The following is a 7738-nucleotide window of genomic DNA, read 5'->3' as shown; positions in this document are numbered from 1 at the left end:
ACTCTCAGACCTATTTTTTGTTTTTTATTTTTTAGTACTGGGGTTCCTGGAAACCTTTCTACCTCCGGGCTACACTCCCAGACACCTATTTTTATATTTTTGTTTGGAAACAGGGTCTCTTAAGCCAGGTAAGGCTGGCTTTGAACCTGTGCAATCCTCCTGTCTCAGTCTCCCAAGCGCGGGGATTACAAGCGTGCGCCACCATGCCCGGCTATGAGACCCTATTTCAAAATAAAGAATAAAAAAGAAAATAGGGCTAGGGGGTAGCTCAGGTAGAATGCCCCTGGGCTCCACCCATAGTGCTGTTTTAAAAAAAAAAAGAAATAAAATTGGGTTAGAGGTATAACTTGGCAGAATGTCTCTGGGTTCAATCCCCAGTACCAAAAATATAAATAAAATAGAGTTGGGGTTGTGTCTCAGAAATAGAATGTTCCTGAGTTCAATCTTCAGTACCTCTTCTCCCCCAAAAGAATTATTTTTTATTTTTTAACTTGATAAAGCAATTTACTTCTGTGCAGAATGGTGCAAGCACACTGGGCGGGCAGTCCGCATAGCCTTTTATCCCCCGACGCAAAGACCACTGCGCCATCCCCCATTGGATGGAGTAAGACTTCACAATCTAATCTGGTTGGCTAGTTTCCCTTGGGCAAATTTTACAAAGAAAAAACCAGTATATCCAGGAATGGAATATACATACACATGTACAAAAGTTACAAAATGGATATCTAAGCTATAGTTACAAAATGGAAGCCTGCTAGTTTCTATGTGATCTTGTAACTTTTTGTGTGTGTGTGTGTGGGTCTGGGGATGAAACCCAGGGACATTTGACCTAGCTACACCCTCTGCCCTATTTTTTATTCTTTACTTTGAAACAGGGTCTCACTAAGTTGCAGAGGGCCTCACTAAGTAGCTGAGGCTGTCCTCGAACTGTGATCTTCTGGTCTCAGCCTCCCGAATGCTGGGATTATAAGTGCACCACCATGCCTGGCTATCTTGTAACTTTGATAGAAAAGATTAATTTCCTTTCTTAACAATTCCCCCCTGTTCTATTATACACTTCTCTTTTCTTTGAATTCTCTTAACATGAGCTGACTTTTGTGATCAGGGTTTGCAAGTAGGAAAAGGTTCTCATGGGATAGGGGCAGAGGCTGTTTAGAAATGGCTATCTCTGTCTCTGGACTAATCCTCATATGCAAGGAAATTATATAGCATCTTAACTGAAATCATTCTGATAACGATGACAGATGTCAAGACAGATGTCATTATTTCCTTCATTTACTGAACCATTGTTTCGTTAGATCAGTGAATGGATTATAATCTCTTCTTGAATTTTCACAAGTTTAATTGCTAGGGTTGTAACAACCATAGCAACCATAAGAGCTCATTTATTTTCCCATGTCATCTAACAACTAATCTACTCTACATTTGTTTAAAAAGTCAACATAGCATACGATTTAGCATGTTGGTTACTAATACCCTATTAGCACTAATAATTTGCTTATTATAAGGGTAGTCCACAGCTGTGTTTTGTTTTGACATTTGGCAGACCCATATGTAAATCAAGCATCATCTCTTTCCTTTAGGTGTACAGTGGTTCTGGACCTGCAAAACCTCAAGAAGGACAGGTTTAGGGCTTTTTACTAGCATTTAATAAAGAGGCAGATATTTTAGACATCAGTGCCATATATTTTCTTTGAGCCTAAAAATAGATGCACCATTATGAATTATAATGTAGAATATAAGGGAGAGCCAAAGTTAGAAGACAAGTTAAATGAGGTGGGTCCTTTAAATGACTTTATAAGGATAGCTATTCTTTCTGGTTAAACTTTCCTGTTGGGTATTCAAGACCAAGTAGATAGCCCAATATGGGACCTTTTCATAAAATTATTTTTACTGTCAAGGTTAGTCAAGGATCCTCAGGGTTATTTTTAGGAACGTTGTGAGGCTTTTCCTCTTCCAGTTGTGCCATCTGCCAGGATGGGTCATGGTCTTGCCAACCACATGGTTTCTTTTAAAGCTACAGGATTTTTTCTCTTTGATGACTTCTCTTTTTTACAGATATATGCTGGTGGCTCCCAGTTTCTGGGGCCTTCATGATTTTCTTGTTTCAGGAGGTAAAATAACTCACTGGAGTTGCAGGGCCTTTAGCAAAGTCCCAATATTATCCCCAGTTCCTATTTGACCTTGTAGGGCAAGAGCCAAAATATTGGCTGTTTTCTCCTTAGTCCCTTTATTCCTGATTGTTCTCCAAGACCCAGTTGTTAACACGCAATAGGTCCTTGGTAATAAGTAAGGGTCAGTATTATAGCTTGTTTCCAGGTGATAGCTTTCATCTCAAAACATTGTCTAGCTGGGCGTGGTGGCGCACGCTTGTAATCCCCGCGCTTGGGAGGCGGAGACAGGAGGATGGCGCAGGTTTGAAGCCAGCCGCGCGCGCTGGCTTAGGAGACCCTGTTTCCAAAATGAAAATGTAAAAATAGGTCTGGGAGTGTAGCCCGGAGGTAGAAGGGCTTCCAGGAACCCCAGGACCAAAAAAAAAAAAAAAAAAAAAATTGTCTAGTTTATTCTACTAGAAGTTGTACTCCTGGAAAAAAAAATTAGCAAAGCCAGGTGTGGTGGCGCATGCTTGTAATCTCAGCATTTGGGAGGCTCAGACCGGAGGATCACGGTTCACGGACAGCCTCAGCTACTTAGTGAGGCCCTCTGCAACTCAGTGAGACCCTGTTTCAAAATAAAGAATAAAAAATAGGGCAGAGAGTGTAGCTCGGAGGTTGAATGCCCCTGGGTTCCATCCCCAGACCCGCCAAAAAAAAAAAAAAAAAAATTAGCAGACAACATTTACAAAGATTTACAAAAAAAAGTGCAAAACAGAACTATTAGGTACAAAATAAATCCAGTTTTTATAAAAGTTCTGATGATATCTAATGATATAAACAAATTCTTATCTAAATTTGACTCATTTATACATATATATATATATATATATATATGTAATATACAGATTGTAATCAGAGTGGCATGGTTTGGAATGCCAAGTATTTGAGCACCTTTAATTATGTTTGCTTAGCCATGTGTGGTGGCTCACGCTTGTAATCCCCGCGCTTGTGAGGCTGAGACAGGAGGATCGCATGGGTTCGAAGCCAGCCTCAGCTACTTAGTGAGGCTCTCAGCAACTTAGTGAGACCCTGTTTCCAAATAAAATATAAAATAGGTCTGGGAGTATAGCCCGGAGGTAGAAAAGCCCTGGGTTCCACCCCCAGTACTCCTCCCACGCAATTATTTTTTGCTTAGAGATTATCATAATATAATTTAGGAACACACAAATGTAAACCTAAAAAATTTCATCATCATTAGCAATTTTTGCTTAGAGAATACCAGTTGGATAAATTGTCCTCTTAAGCTTTGTATTTTAGAAGATACTTAGGAAACACAAATATACATAACTTACAAAAGAGTAATAATTAACATTACAGATTGCATATAAATCTTTAGCAGTGAAATTTAGAATTAACGGTTAAGTAAGATAACTGTAATTGCAGCTTTATGTAGGTTAACAGCATGAACAAAAATATCAAAGAATAGCTCTAGACCGTTTATTAAATTTAGAGAATAGTGTTAATGATCAAAAACAGGCTCATTATCTGATGAACAGTTGTATCTAATACAGTAATAAAACACTCATTCAAAGCAAACAGATATAGACCAGAGTTAAATGACAGGGATTTTTAAAATGGTTTTAAACATCAAATACAATTCACATTGCAGAAAGAGACCACTTGCTGGTTACCTTGCATGTATATAAAACCCATATATCTAGCTTTTTAAGCTTTCATGAAACATTGAGATAAACCTCGGAGTGCAGCATGCTTAGTTCTCAGATGTATACACATCTATAGTCACTGATACATAGGGTGGTGCTATTAGTCAGCTGGAACAGGTAAGAATTTTACCTGCAGATCTCTGCTTCATCCTCCACATTCTGGCAGCCCATCAAGACCATGGTGACAGGTGCCCCTGCCCGGGCTGGATGTCTGGCATGCCTGACTGTGCCTGAGCTCCAGTGATCTCCAGCAGGGAGGATGTGATCCCTAAGGCCTCCACAGCTCCCTGGGGTCTCTGCAGCCCCAACTGGCCCTGGCCCTTGCCTCACTCAGAGTTATCCCATCCACTTTGTGAATGAGTTTGTCCACCTTGGAGGAGCTTAGCGGGTCACCCTATGCACAGCATGAACCACTGCCTTTATCATTGCGCCTCCCTTCAGCTGTTTTAATATTTTTTAGGCAACATCTCTCTGGGCCCTGATTTTAAACATGTCTTCCTGGCAAAAATGCAAATCTATAATGTCTTTTTTGCTTTACTTTTTATTCCCAAAATGCAGTGTACAAAGCAAGCCGGGTGTGGTGGCGCACGCTTGTAATCCCCACGCTTAGGAGGCAGAGACAGGAGGATCGCACAGGTTCAAAGCCAGCTGCGCTGGCTTAAGAGACCCTGTTTCCAAATAAAAAGTATAAAATAGGTCTGGGAGTGTAGCCCAGAGGTAGAAGGGTTTCCAGGAACCCCAGTACCACCAAAAACAAACACCAATACAATCAGTGTGTGTGTGTGTGTGTTGGGAGAATTGTTTATTTCTGGAATTTTCCATCTTCAGACCACTGGTAACTGAAACCACAGAAAAGGAAACTGTGGACCCAGTGGGGGCTACTGTATAGTAATAATAATGGGATGCAACAGTCGTGAGTACAAAGATTGATGGCTGGGGCTGTAGCTCAGTGGTAGAGCTTTTGTCTAGCATGTACCTTAACCTTGGGTTAAACTCCCAGCACCACACACACACACACACACACACACACACACACACACACACACACAGTACATAGACTTAGCCAGGCATAGTGGCACATGCCTGTTATCCCAGTACTTGGAATGCTGAGACATGTGGATAACAGGTTCAAGACTAGCTTCAGCAACTTAGTGAGACTTTTAAAATAAAAATAAGCTCGGCATGGTGGCGCACGCTTGTAATCCCAGCGCTTGAGAGGCTGAGACAGGAGGATCGCGCAGGTTCGAGGCCAGCCTCAGCTACTTAGTGAGGCTCTCAGCAACTTAGTGAGACCCTGTTTCCAAATAAAGTATAAAATAGGTCTGGGAGTGTAGCCCAGAGGTAGAAGACCCCTGGGTTCTACCCTCAGTGCCACAAAAGAAAAGAAAAATAAAATGGGCCCAGTGTGGTGGTGCATGCTTGTAATCTCAGTACTTGGAAGGCTGAGACAGGAGGATCACCCCCTCCATACACAGATAGCCTCAGCTACTTAGCGAGGCCCTCTGTAACTTAGGGAGACCTTGTTTCAAAGTACAGAATAAGCTGGGCTTGGTGATGCATGCTTGTAACCACAGCATTCAGGAGGTGGAGACTGGAGGATTGTGGTTCGTGGACAGACTCAGCTACTTAGTGAGGCCCTTTGTAACTTAGACTCTGTTTTGAAATAAAGAATAAAAAATAGGGCAGGTGGGTTATCCCAGAGGTCAAATGCCCCTGGGTTCCATCCCCAGAACTGCAAAACAAAACAAACAAATAAACCAAAAAAATAAAAAATAGGGCTGGGAGGCATAGTTCAGAGGTAGAATGCCTCTGGGTTTCCTCCCCAGTATGGAAAGAAAAAAAATAAAGAAAAATGCAAAACTGGCTTCTCCCTTGCTTTGTGAGGAAGCCAGCTGCCGTGTTGCTAGCTGTCAGTGAAGAGATACATGTGGCAAGAAATGAGAGACACTTCAGCTAGCAATTAGAGCCAAGGCAAAGCCCACAGTCCAAAGTTACCACAAACAACAGAATCCTTTCAGTAGCTGCCTGAGAGCTTAGAAGCAGATCCAGCCCCTGTCTGGCCATCAGTTGAAACTGAAGCCCTGGCTGAGAGGTTGATCCTATCCTTGTAGGAGCCCTTGATCCAGAAGCACCCAGCTAAGCTGTGCCTGCCTTGCCTTCCCTTCTCCTCCTTTCTCCTTCTTCCCTGCCTTTCCCTTCCCCTCCTTCCCTCCATTCCTTCCTTCCTTCCTTCCTTCCTTCCTTCCTTCCTTCCTTCCCGGGATTGAACTAAGGGGCATTCTACTTCTGAGCTATACCCCTAGTTCTATTTTATGTTTTTATTTGGAAACAGGTCTCACTAAGTTGCTGAGGGTGGCTCTGAACCTGTGATATTCTGTCTAAGCCTTCCGACTGGAATTACAAGTGTACATCTTCATACTTGGCTTGTGCCTACTTCTGATCCAAAGAAATGGCAATAAGGTCATAAAGCCAGGCATGGTGGTGTGTGCCTGTAATCCTAGTATTTAGGAAGCCAAGACAGGAGGGTTCAAGGACAGCCTCAGCAATGTGCCAAGACTCTTAGCAACCCAGGGAAAGTCTGTTGCAAAACAAAAAAATAGCCAGGTATGGTAGCACAAGTTTATAATCCCAGTATTGGGGAGCTGAGTGAGGAGAATCTCTGGTTTGAGGACAGCCTTGGCAGTAATTTAGGGAGGCTCTCAGCAACCTAGTGAGACCTTGTTTCCAAATAAAAAATAAAACTGATCAACGTAGCAAGACCCTGCAGGTTTCAAAATGAAAATAAACTTCAGTTGTGGTGGCGCATGCCTGTAATCCCAGCACTTTGGAGGCTGAGACAGGAAGATCTCAGGTTTGAAGCTAGCCTTATCAATTTAGTGAGGCTCTCAGTAACCTAACAAGACCTTGTTTCCAAATAAGAAATAAAATTGAGCTGAGAGCTGGGCGTGGTGGCGCACGCTTGTAATCCCTGCGCTTGGGAGGCTGAGACAGGAGGATTGCACAAGTTCAAAGCCAGCCTCAGCTACTTAGTGAGGCTCTCAGCAACTTAGTGAGACCCTGTTTCCAAATAAAAAATATAAAATAGGTCTGGGAGTATATCCTGGAGGTAGAAAGCCTCTGGGTTCCACCCCCAGTACCACCAAAAAAAAAAAAAAAAAAAAATTGGGCTGAGGGTGTAGCTTGGAGGTAGAATGCTTCTGGGATTCAACCCCCAGTACCAAAAAAAAAAAAAAAAAAAAAAAGAGAGAGAGAGAAAAAGAAAAAGAAAAAAAATAGGATCTAGGAGTGTAGCTCAGAGGGAGAATGCCCCTGAGTTCATCCCTAGTACTTCAAAACAAAAAGTAAAAAGGACTGGGATTATATCTAGGAGGTAGAATTCTTCATGATTCCATCACCACCTTCCAGTACCACACATCAAAAAAAAAAAAAGAGAGAGAGAAAAGAAATGGCCATAATAAATGTTGGTTTAAAGCTACTGCATTTTGTGGTAATTATGCAGAATAAGAAACAGGTAAATAAATTGGGCTGGAAAATGAAGTCATTTTTACAGTTATGTGCAGTTAATGAGTGTTTGTTTTTGGAGGGGATGGTACTGGAGATTGAACCCAGAAGCATTGTACCTCCAAGCTACACCCTCAGCCCTATTTGTTATGTATGTCTGTCTGTCTGTATGTATTTTTTGTGGTACTGGGAAGGGAACCCATGAGTTTTCTATCTCTGGGCTATATTCCCATACCTATTTGATTTTTTTTTTTTTTTTTTTTTTTTGGTGGTACTGGGGTTTATCCCCCCCCCCCATGTTTCTTGAAATTTATTTGTGAATATATGAACTTAAAAAGTTTGAAAACATACTGATATGTCAACAGTGGTTGTCTTAGGGGAGATATAACCCCTAATTTTTAATTCTTCCTTATGTCC

Source organism: Muscardinus avellanarius, assembly GCF_963383645.1.
Source record: "Muscardinus avellanarius genome assembly, chromosome: 10".
In the NCBI taxonomy this organism is placed as follows: domain Eukaryota; kingdom Metazoa; phylum Chordata; class Mammalia; order Rodentia; family Gliridae; genus Muscardinus; species Muscardinus avellanarius.
The sequence above is the reverse complement of the archived record's forward strand: the minus strand, read 5'-3'. Positions refer to the sequence as shown.